The sequence below is a fragment of the Gracilinanus agilis genome, chromosome 3, assembly GCF_016433145.1.
Source record: "Gracilinanus agilis isolate LMUSP501 chromosome 3, AgileGrace, whole genome shotgun sequence".
Classification (NCBI taxonomy): domain Eukaryota; kingdom Metazoa; phylum Chordata; class Mammalia; order Didelphimorphia; family Didelphidae; genus Gracilinanus; species Gracilinanus agilis.
Genome location: NC_058132.1, coordinates 586,971,680 through 586,984,362, shown reverse-complemented (window position 1 = coordinate 586,984,362; position 12,683 = coordinate 586,971,680).

Here is a 12,683-nt window from a genome sequence, read left to right as displayed (position 1 = left end):
GGTCATAATCCTTGGAAGTTAAAGGTATAAGGCTGGAACAGTTGATCTCTTAAAGTGTCAGTGGTTTAGAATTCTATGATCCATCAATATGTGTTCTATTATTTAAAAATAGTCTAGAAAATATCTATCATTTCACAACTTCGTACTTTCTTGTAGTTTCTGAATGATGGGTGTCTATCAGGGAGAACAAAGACTGAGATACATTTTCTGTGCCAATTTAAGAGGCATAGTGGATAGAACACTGTACTTGGAGTCAGAAGGCCTGACTTCAAATCTTGCTTCAGATATTTAATACCTCTTTCATTTGGCCAAGTCATAATTCTCTAATTCTCCATTTTCTCAACTGTAAAATGGGGCTTTAGAACTTTAGGAGTTTAATATTCCATAATTCTTTTTGTGAGGTTATTATAATGGTCAGATGAGAAAATGCATATATAATATTTTACAAATAGTAAGGTGATATAGAAATATCAGCTCAAATATGATAGAAGGGAAGCACTGGCTCCTTATAGCTTGCCATAGCTGCTCTGTATTCCTCCATTATGAAACAGAAACTTATTTTGTGTGTGCATTGTTAAGGAGGTCCATCACTGAAGGTTTGGATCCCACCTCTAATTTGTACTAATCTGAAAGCCCTGGCTATAGATAAATGGAACCTATTTGCAGCCATGACCTCTCTCTTGAGATTAAGTCTAGTGCCATCAATTTCCTCCTGGCTTGCTTTCCCTACATGCCCTACTGTCACCTGAAATTCAACATGTCTAAAACCAAATTCATCATCCTTTCCTAAAAACCAGTTTCTCTTTAAACTTTTCTTATTTCTGTCAATGACAGCATCATTCTCCAGTCTGTTCAGACTTAAATCCTCGAAGCCATCCTTGATCTGCCCCTCCTCAAGCTTGCCTTGACATTCAATCAGAAATCAAGCCTTTGGATTCTTTCTTCCTAATGCTCCTCACTTATATCTCTTCTTTCCAATATTATTTCCACGATAATAGTCCAAGTCCTCATTTCATCATACCTAAACTACTGCAATGATTTCTTAACTGGCATTATTTGCCTCCATGTTCTCACGCCATTCTTTTTGGAATTATGAAATTAATTAAAATGATTTATTCATTAAAAATTTTTAGAATTATGAAATTAATTAAAATGATTTATTCATTAAAATTATGAAATGAATTAAAAAGGATGATCTTTTTGAAATAGTAATTGCATATTTTTCCTAAAAACATTTAGTAGCTCCTCATTGCCTATAGATTTTTTAAAAATGAACTTATGATACAATTGTTATAAAGAATTCCTAAACAGGAAGCTCTTATTCCAAATTCAGGATGACACACAATCTGTAACTTAAAGCATGAGAGAGTTATCTGGGATGCTCAGAGGACAAGTAACATGGTATGGGTTCCTTACTCAGTATATCTCAGATATGAGACTTAAATCCAATACTTCCTAAATCATGAGTTGACTCTCTAATCACACAGAATAAGTTTCAGTACCCTAACCTGGCATTCAAGGTCTTCTGCAGCCTGAGCCTCTAACCTAACTCTCCAATTCTATCTCCTACTTTTTTTGACATAAGCCTTCTCTACATTTGAGAACCTGTAATTGTTGTCCCCTAGACATATGTATATTCCCATCATTGCTCATCATCTTCTCTTGATTGGAATACAGGATAAGACCAGCATTTCATTTTTTCCTACCCACAACAGATGGAAACTTTCTGAAAAGAAGGCAAAGATGACCCTGGAACCTTATTATTCCCAGTTTCAATTACATAACTTAATGTCCATTGAGGGGGCACAAAATCCCTAGCCACATGATATCCAGGCTTATCAGACTTAATGGATACCACAAGTAGTTGTGTCAAAATACACTAACAACAAGCTCACCAGATACATTTCCAGTTTTGAAGAGGTAAGCCATAGGAAGAGAAGATAAGTGCCACTATATCTTTATCAAATACTCTTGCCCTATTAGGTCAAAGTAAGCCTCCTTGTGTTAAATAGCCAATGACTTTCTAGAGTCTTATTTTATTTCAACATTAAACCTCAATTAAGAGGGTGCTGGTGTAAGAGCTGAACCCCTAACAAATTACTTAACCACTTCTCTTATCTTTCCTTGGGGGATTAGCTCATTTCAAATGCTACCACTCAAAGGCTTGCCTCATTTCAATAGCCCTTAATTTGCTTACACCTCTGAACTCCTGGGGTCTTGCTCTCATGCTTAGCATGCCTTAACTTTTTATGCAGGTTTCAATTTTCCTCCAAAAGAGGGGGGACAGTTTCTTATGCCTCTTTATACTATTCCTATTTAGAAAAGTGTTCTATATTTATAGAAACTCAATAAATGCTGACTACTCACCCTCATGATGATGCAAAGTCTGAGGAATTTTTGGCTTAGTGTGAGTACTATAAACAATTCAAATGTAAACCATTCTAGGTAAATTTTGCATACAAGAATGGAAGAAAGTTTCAATTGGACACTAAAGTGTCCTTTTGAGGCTATTCCATGCTCATCAAACATATCTGACTCATGAAAATCTTGATGAGAGTCAACACACTTGTGACTTTCTCCAAACCTAATGCTATTCCTGATGGCAAGGAATAACTCAATAAGCCTGGAATTCTGCCTAGCCTTTTGGACCAACTTTCTTAGATTGTAGAGCTGGAAAAGGAAACTTAAGTTTCTGATAGAAATAGGAAACCAGAGCAATTGACTTCCCATTTACATTTGTAGGAGATCCTGATGCTTCACCTCTGTCCTGTGGGCTTAGTCAGGTGAGAATTTTTTATTCAAGACAACTATCAGTATGTGAAAATGAACCTTAACACAATTTATCAACTTCTACAAAGTTCAGGTGTGAATATATAACAGAAAGGGGAGTGAAGATCTGTTAATAAGAAAGATATTTTTAGACAGCTGAGAACATCTGTCTAGCATAGAACATATTATATGATTGATCCTTAGATTGTTCTTTATTATGTACATAATCAACAGCCAAATTTAGGAACTGAAAGAAATGCCTGGAAACTCAGTGGCTTGAGGAGAGATTGGAGCCAGGTTCTCTAGTCTCAGGGAGAGCTTCTTAGGGCCAAAATGGGGGATGAGGTGTTAATTTTTGGAATGGTAGACAATTTGTACAAGGCTTTACAACATCAAAGAAAAAGCAGTGATAGATCAAATGAAAATCCATTCATCTCAATGTCTCAAAAAAGTCAAATTTCCAAAACTATAGGCTTAGATTTATGCTCACCAAAGTGAGTCAAATAATTTTAGTTGCTTTATTTATTGAGGCTGAATGACAGAAATGGTAAGCACTTGACCTTTTCTGCTAAATATGTTCACAAAGAAACAGAATAGCCAATATTGGCTGAGTGCCTACACATATGGACTCAAAATACAACTTAGAAATGGTGTCTTAGAAGGAAAAAGTAGGACTGCTATGGAATCATGCCTATTTGGTTTAGGAAAGTAGCACTGTGACTTTGAGCAAAGATATTTCATCTCCTTTGGTCTCAATTTCCTCATATGTAAAATGAGAGATGTTGAACTAGATGGCCACTAAGGCATCTTCTTGATCTTACTTTCTAAGACTTGCTTCACAAGATAATGTTTGATATAGACAAGAAAGTGGAGAGCTACAATCATCCTACAGATTACACAAGATCTGCTGATGGATTTCTCTGTGTTTGCCTGAGTCTACAAAGCTTTTACTATCTTGTTGATTAAAGAAAATTAGGTTGATAGCAGCAAGTCCTCTGTGACATAAATTTGCAGAGGCTAGGGCCCTTCTTTTCTCATCTGCTCAAAATGCCTGTGGCATATTAAATTTCCAAGAGAAAATCCTAGAACTTACGAGTTTGAATGACCATTAGAGACCATCTTGTCTTAAGCTCACATTTTACAAACTGAAGTTCATAGGCTCATGGAAAAGACCTTAGAAACCATATAGTCCAACCTCTTCATTTTATAGATGAGGAATTCAAGACTTGCATATATTAACTAATACTTGCTCCTCTGGATCAAAAGTTTACTCAAAGTGACAAGTTAGTTAGTGACAGAGCCATGTTCAGAATCCTTATCCCCTGAATTTAGTCCAGTGCTCTATTTAGCTGAAGAGAATAATAAATGACATGCTATCTCCTTCTTAGAGTGATACTATTCTATCTTGTCTTCTCTGGAATTCTTCCTCCTCAATCACCCCTACTCTCTCACTAATCTTCAATTACTTCTTGCTTATTGGCTGCTTCCTACTCTCTCCAAACATACCTGAGTCTCTCTCATCCTCAAAAGAACTCATTTATTGCATCCATCACCTCTATTAGCTGTTCCATATCTCTCCTTCCTCTTGTGGCTAACTTCCTTGATAAGGTCATTTACCAAAGATGTCTTCAATTCATTTCCTCTCATTCTCTTCCTAACACTTTGCAGACTGACTTCTGGACTAATTCAACTGAAAATGGCTATCTCCAAAGTTACTAATGTACTCTTAATTACCGAATCTGGTGATCTTACCCTAACCCTCCACTTTTTAAACTCCTCTGCAGCCTTTGACCCTGTCAATCATGCTCTTCTCCTAGATTCCCTCTTTTCCCTAGATTTTTTCATGAAACTGCTCTCTCTTTTCTTTTTATCTACTGAACCCCTCCTCTTTCTTCTTTGATAGATCATAATCTGCTTCATGGTCCCTAATAGTGGTTCTATTGTGGACCTTCTTTTCTTTTCCACCTATATCATTTCCCAGGTAATCTTATCAGCTCTGTTGGCTTCCATCATCATCTTTATGCCCATTATTCTCAGATCTTTTTGTCCAGGCCTAATATCTCTCAAGGCATCTAGTCTCACATTTCCAATTGCCCTTTGGACATTTTGAGCCAGCTGCCCTATTGACATATTAAACTAAACATGTCCAAAATTTAACTCATTGTCTTTCCCCTCAGCTCTCCTCTTTCTAACTTCTCTATTGCTATTAGGTGTCACCGTCTTTCTAGTCACCTAGGATCAAAATATAGGGTTATCCTTGAGTCTTCTCTCTCATATCCATCTCCATTTCCAAGTATTGTAATTTCTACTTCCATATCACCTCTCATATATGTTTTTCTCTCTTCTTGCATTGTAACCACTGTAGTAAGTCCTTCATCACTGCATGCCTATCATAATAGCCTATTGGTTTGTTTCCTTGTTATGAGTCTTTCCCCATTTCAGTCCAGCCTTCATTAAGCTATCAAACTGATCTTCCTAAAATGTAGATCTGACTGTATCAACTTTGTAATGGAAAGAAGGGAAGTAGATGATGGGGCCACTAATCAATGAGGCTTGTACTTGAAGGCACTGGGTTGTATCAGCTGGGTCTTCAGGCAAGAAAGGCTATCTCTTAATACAGGGCAACTTAAGTTCAGCCAGAAATTGTGAGAAGCCTGGCTAAAGATTTTATTCAGCCCCTGCTGTTATTCTAAGCTCCCTAGAGGGGAGGAGTAAAGAGCCCCTACCTTCCGGAGAACAAATCCCAGCATACAAGAAGAGGAATGCTGGCCACTTCCTGCCCAAGATGGATGCCTGGTTTAGCCCTCAAGAAATAAAAGAAAATAATTCCTTTCCTTCTTCAGGCTTGCCCTACTAATGCTCAGTACAATGATTTGCCAGAAGCTCTTTGTATAAAGGCTAAGGGGTTTATTATTGCCAGGGGTAAGCTGAGGGAAAAGGGGTTGAGGTCTGGTAACTGCTGATAGGGGAGAAGCTAATGCTGGAGGAGGGTCATAGAAGAGGGGGTCAGACTGAGGGAGGCCAGCTCCCTTGGTCAGGGATAATTTCACTGCCCTGAGGTAATAAGGTTTATCAGATCACTAGAAAAGGGTATGGATTGATTTAGGTTTTCCTGCCTGCCAACAGAAGCTAATTCCCACTATCTCCACCCACCAAAATACCCTCCTCCCAGGGCCCAATGGGGAAATGCAGGGAATAGCAGGATATCAAGGGAGAGGTCAAGGGAAATCAGGCAAAGCCCCCAAATGCCCCAAAAGCAAAAGACCCCTCAGTTGGTTCTGCAGGAATATTTATACCCCTAGGTTCCAACGGTTTTGCCTTGAGGCCAGGGTCAACATTCTATTCCTTCCAACTGTCAGGGCTGCTACAGTTGGTTTGCAAAAGCAAGAGCTTTTGCTGCAACCCTGCATTACATCTTCTACCTCCATTCAATCAACTTGAGTGGTTCCCTATCATTTCTTGGACCTAATATTTCTCTGTTTAGCTTTAAAAGTTCTTTAAAACTTGGCCCTTTCCTATTTTTCCAGTCTTCTTATGACTTAATCCTCTCCATGTACCCTGTGATCCTACTATATTGGCCTCCTTGCTGTTTCTTGCACACAACACTTTATTTCCTGATTTAAAGTTTCACTGCTTATTGACCACAGCTAGGATATTCTCTCTCTCTTCATTTCTACTTCCCAGCTTCCTACGTTCTTTCAATCTCAAATCACTTTTAAACTTAGGTGCCTTTCCTCTGAGATTTATCCCCCAATTTATCTGTGTATATTCTCTTTGTGCATAGTTATCTGCATATTATCATTCCTATCAGATTATAAGCTCTTTGAGAGAGGGGACTATTCTACCTCTTTGTGCCTATCTAGTGTTCTTAGCAATACTCCTGGCACCTGGAAAGCAATCAATAAATGCTAGTTGCTTCACTTCCTATGGCAGTATCTTTTTGTGGTTGCGACATGTGTCACATTTTTGCCTAGCTTTTAAATATCTGCAAACAGATTCTCTTTTTGTTTAGTAACCTCCTCCTCTCTGCTGTCCAATTAAGTTCCAAGATAGCAAAAATAGAGTCACATTAAGGCTAATGCTTTAAATGTGTGGGTAGAAATACAGATTCAGGTCATTATCACACTTAACAATCATCTGTTTTGTATTTTTCATGAGTGAAGGCAACCAAACTATATGTGGGACAAAAATTATGATGATAATAATGATAATGATAAGAGCTAAAACTTATATCATGCTTACTACATGCTAGATACTGTGCTAAGCTTTTTACAATTATTATCTTATTTGATCATCACAATAACCTTGAATTATCTCCATTTTACAGATGAGGAAACTAAGGCAAACAAGGGTTATGTGATTTGCCAAGAGTCAGACTGCTTATAAGTGCCTGACATTGTATCTGTAGCACAGGTCTTTGTGTCATCAGATCTGGTGCTCTAACCTTTGAACCATTTAACTATTTCCATAATGATACTTGACCCAGAACTCTTCTCTCATCCCAACTGAAAGATTTTCATGCAACAGAAATTCTGACTCTAACAAGCTCACTTGAGGTGCTTAATCAAATTTCCTGTAGTTATCAGGGAAGGGAAATCATAGTGAAGAAAGGATATTGAAGTGGCAAAGCAGAGGAGCAGATTCTGGAGTTATATGAATGTTACAGCAGGAAAAATAAAGTTTAAAAAATGGGCCAATTTGAAACAGGAACCCAGTGATTTCAGAAGGCAAAAGGAGACATATTTTTAAGGACTTAAAATACCTTGGAGTTATGACAACTCTAATACAGCATTTTCATGAGTAATAGATGTGACTCCTTCTATCATAAGGTAAAATTTCTATGCCCACAGCATAAAGGTTTATTTTCACTTTTATTCTTATCTTAGAAAAACATTCCACTCATAACAGCCCCCTTTGTCTAGGATGGGCTCCCAAGTTCTCTAGCATGTGTTAAAACAAGAAAAAGAGAGGAAGGCACTGAAGATGTTCTCCCAGCCAGGGGCATCCTTTTAAATTCACCCTGTGAGTAATTGCCTGATTTTTCTTTTGATAAAACTAAACATTGTTTTTTTTTAAATGACTTTAAAACTTTGGATCTATAAATCCTTTACTCCTCTTTACTTCTCCTCCCCCATCACTTGATGTAGCCTTTGAGAATTAAAAAAGAAAAGGCTTCTGGTAATGAAATGCACTTAAAGAGGTAGGGAAAATGTAAGACTCCATTTTTTGACACTCAGCTGATAGGAAGCATTGTCTCTGGAGGGTCTATTCAATCAAAAGCTTCAAATGCTGAAATAAGCTGTGAGAAAGAGTTGGGGAGAAGATTTTCATCAAAGCACAATCTTCTGGGTGAACTACTAGACTAGTTTTCTTTTGGTTGTAGGTAATGTCCATTTCTATAGAAACCACCATAACTCTATCTCTTAAGATATGTCCATAGTATTTGATTTGGATCCAAATGATATTTATGTCAGAAGTTCTTAACCTAGAGTTTATGAACTTATTTAAATATTTTGGATGTGTAACTATTTCAGAATAGGATAATTCCTTTTCAATTATGCATATTTCATTTTATTCTTTTAAAATACATGATTCTGAGAAGTTCAGAGAATTTACCAAATTGCCAAAAGGGTCTGTGATGCTAAGAACCTTTATGTGGAGGGTAAGGTTGAAGCTCTTGAGAACTGTATTAATGTGATAAGCAAATATTATTTTTGGAAGTGGGGGTTAGTAACAGAAGCTGTGGTGAGAGAAAATAGATAGTGTTTTGTTAAAAAGAAGAATAAACAGTGGGAAAAAACCTTGGAATTGTAGTCAAAAGGATTGGGTTCAAATTCCCTCTCTATTATTGGATGCTATAGCTTAGATCTTAGAAAAGCCACTTATACTCTCTTGGTCTCAGTTTTCTCACATTAAAAATAAGGGCACTGAGCAACATGGCTTCTGAGATTCTTCATCAAGAAATTATGTGGTGTTCTTTCTGTCTGTATCTTCCTTAGGAAGGCGGTGTTTCACAGGGAAATGGAACTGTCCTAAAAGCCATTAAGAACTGTATTCAAATATGGCTGACAGAATTTCTTGAACTGGGTCCAAACTAGAGTGATGGTTATATGAATAGAAGACTCAAGAGATGTTGTAGAGGTAAAAATACAATGGTTGAACTGTGTTGGTGGAAAGGAAGGGAATAAACATTTATATAGCATCTATATTTGCCAGGAACTATGTTAAGTGCTTTACAAAGAGAACTTCATTTGATAAGATAAGAGAACATAAATTCAAGTTGTTCTAACTTTGAGACTCTTCCTCTAGCCACCATCACACTATTTTTCAAGTATGATAAATTCAAAGAATGTTAGATTTTCACTGAGAGGACCTGAGATCCAAGGGGACCAAAGGAAAAATGACTGTACAAAAATATTTATAGTTGCTCTTCCATGGGATGACAAAGAATTGGAAATTGATAGGATGCTTATCAATTGAGAATAACTGAATAAGTTGGCATGATTGGGATTGTGGTGGCATACTATTGTTTTATAAGCTATGATATGTAGGGTGGTTTCAGAAAAACCTAGGATGACATGTAAACTGAGTTGAACAGAACCAGGGCAACATTGTGCATAGTAACAGCAATATTGTAATGATAATTAATTGAGAAAGATTTAGCTACCCTAATTAAGACAATGATCCAAGAAAATTTCAAAGACTCCATGATGAAAAATACTATCCATTTCAAGAGAAAGAACTGATTAAACTCTGAATAAAGAGGGAAACATTTTTTTACTTTATTTTTCCTTGTATCTATTTTATTTTACAATCTGGCTAATATAGAAATATTTGTTATGGCTTCACAGTATAATTGTTAATATTTCTAGCTTTCTCTAGGGGTAGGAGAGGCACTAGAGGGAGGGAGAGAATTTAGCTTTCAAAAATTTAAAAACATGAATGTTAAAAATTGATAAATAATTGGCAAATATTTAACAAAATACAATTTAAAAATATTTAAAAGGAAATAAAACGATCAGGGTTCGAGTCCTGCCATGTTTGTTCAGTCATCAATTGTGTCTGACTCTTTGTGACCCCATTTGAGATTTTCTTAACAAAGATAATGGAGTTTTTGTTTATGTGATTATATTAAAATCACTGAGTTTCTCACTCTCTCCAGGAAACTTTATACAACTATATACTGTAGATCATTTGCTCATTTGCATTGACAAAAGGAATTTCCACAGTGGGGATTCCCTCCAATGATAAAATCACATATTTTATTCTCTTCTCCTTTAATGTAGAAACTACTTTATTTATATAGGAAATCAAGCCTTACATAGTTGACTAGACTTGGTTTTTGATGAAGTAGAGTTTTATTGGTTATGACTATCACCTCCATGGACATATAAGTTTGCCTATATCTATGGTAAACTCCTCACTGAAGCTGACCTAGAGATTCTAATTTCTTTCTGATGCTTCTCTCTTGTGATGAACACAGATATTATCTCTCTCAATTTCATCATTTCAGCATCCAAAACTCTTACCTGTCATTTTCCCATATGTGTCCTATAGCTCAGATTCAGTTTCTCCAACTTGGATACATTCTCCATATTCCCAGCAGAATAAGCAAAAGACTTGTGGCCATCTGCCTCTTAAAGGGTAATCCCCTCCCTCTATGAACATTTCTTATCAGAAATTGAAATAAATATCATTTTCCAGTTACTGTTCATTTTCTTTAATTTTGATTTAAAACAATAAACTTTGATCCTTCCTGTCTTCGATCCCAATTTTACGTTAGTAATTTCTTTATCCTTATTAGAAAATTCTCCAATGTTATTCTTAACAATGTAGTTGGATTCTCCACCTGGCACCTCTCGATCCAATGTAAGGTAAGGAATAAAGAGAAGGGAGAAGAGAGGGAGCAAAATCCAAAGACAATCATAAGTTGATGTTACCAATAAAGTATGAGATAGAATACCTATATACTCTCATGTTTCTATGTCCATGTCACTAGTGAAACAAGAATTCAAGAAGGATCAGACCCATTAATTGTTGCAATAAATATTTTAATTGCATATCATTCACTATAAATTCTCCTTTCCATGCAAAACCACTTTTAATATAAAAAATTAACAAATACTATAATTTTCTTTGAAATAAAAAATGTCATTCTGTGACCTTCATTTTCTTTGATTTTTGGATAAAAAGAAATGCACTGCCTCAATTGACATAACTTTGTCCTGTAGGCTATCCTCAAATTCCAGTCTCTTTATTAAGTAATCACCATGTGCCAGAAACTATTTTAAATATTGAAGATATAAAGAAAAGCCAAAATAACTTTCTTGTCTGTTGGGAACTTACCTCCTAATGATGGAAGGCATATCAAATGTATATTACATGTACATAAATATATAATATATGTACTAAATGGAAGAAAACATGAGAGAGAACACATTTGAAATTTTCAGATAATGCCTTTTCCTGCTTTTCCTAGGCTATACACAAATGGTAAAATTTTTTGTTGCACTCACTCATCTTCCCAGCTTTCTCAGCCAGGGGTGAGAGAAAAATAGATAATAGAATGAAGCAAGAAGCTAAATACTTTTAACAATTCACTCACCAGGTTGGGTGAGGGGGAACTAGATAAATACAGCATATCATTATTAATACTGAATTTGCAATTTAGCCTGACCCGGGTAAAAGTTGCCCTTTTCTTACTATCTCTGAAAAAAATAAAATTAATAATTTAATAGTGTAAACTAGATAGCAGAGGAGTGTGTTTAACTAAGTTAATGGAACAAGTGTTTTTTAAGGGCTTTGACACATTAATTTGTTCCCAATTATAAGAGCTGCTGGATTTCACCTCAGAAAGCCATTTTTAGGCAGTTGTCACACTAAGATCCTATTATCCTAAGTAATAAAACTGTACTCCTCTTAAGAAATTCCATAATTCAGACTGACTTCCCTTCTGATTAATGAGAATAAGTGAGGTCATACTGATTACCCCAATGTGATTAAAAGAGAATAAAACCAAGATCAATGTCATTCAGTTAGCACTCATCAAGTCGTTCTGGATGCCAGGAACAGTTCGAGACAATGGGGATATGAGAGGAAAAAATGTAAACGACCTCTGTCCTGAAGGAGTTCATATACAATGAGAGGATAACAGTTTCCAACTATTAAATCAAATGAGATTGAAGGATAATCTATAGCTTTACTTAGAGAGACGAGATCTATAGCTCTTAGAAAAGTTTTCTGGTGATAATTCAACTTGAAATAATGCCAAAGTTTATATTGGTATCCCCCTATTTGTAGCTGAGAAAGCTGGAAATAGTGCACAGAATGAATCCTAACTATAAGGCAAACTGACATAAACCAAATGTTCATGATAGGTCCACCTACTCCTCACAAATGGGACCAGACTAGGAACAGTAGGATACTTGCCCATCGCTAATTTTAATCTGCTTTATTGACGTTCATCTTGATTCAATTGGAGATGGCAGAAAAGGCTCATTTAACATTAGCATTAAACACTGTAGTATAGATTACAAGGGCTTGGGACCTCTAGGGGAAAACAAACAGTGGACTGTTTAGTTGAACAGATGTTATGATAGATGGTTAAATTCATCACGTAGGTTATCTGCAGTAATATCTCCCTCTGTCTCTCTGTCTCTCCATCTCTCTCTGTCTCTCCATATCTCTGTCTCTCTCTGTCTCTCTGTCTCTGTCTCTGTCTCTCTGTCTCTCTCTGTCTCTTTCTTTCTCTGTCTCTCCATATCTCTGTCTCTGACTCTCCATCTCTCTGTCTCTGTCTCTCTGTCTCTCTCTCTATCTCTTGTCTCTCTCTCTGTCTCTCTCTGTCTCTGTCTCTGTCTCTCCATCTCTCTGTCTCTGTCTCTGTCTTTGTTTCTCTGTCTCTGTCTCTGTCT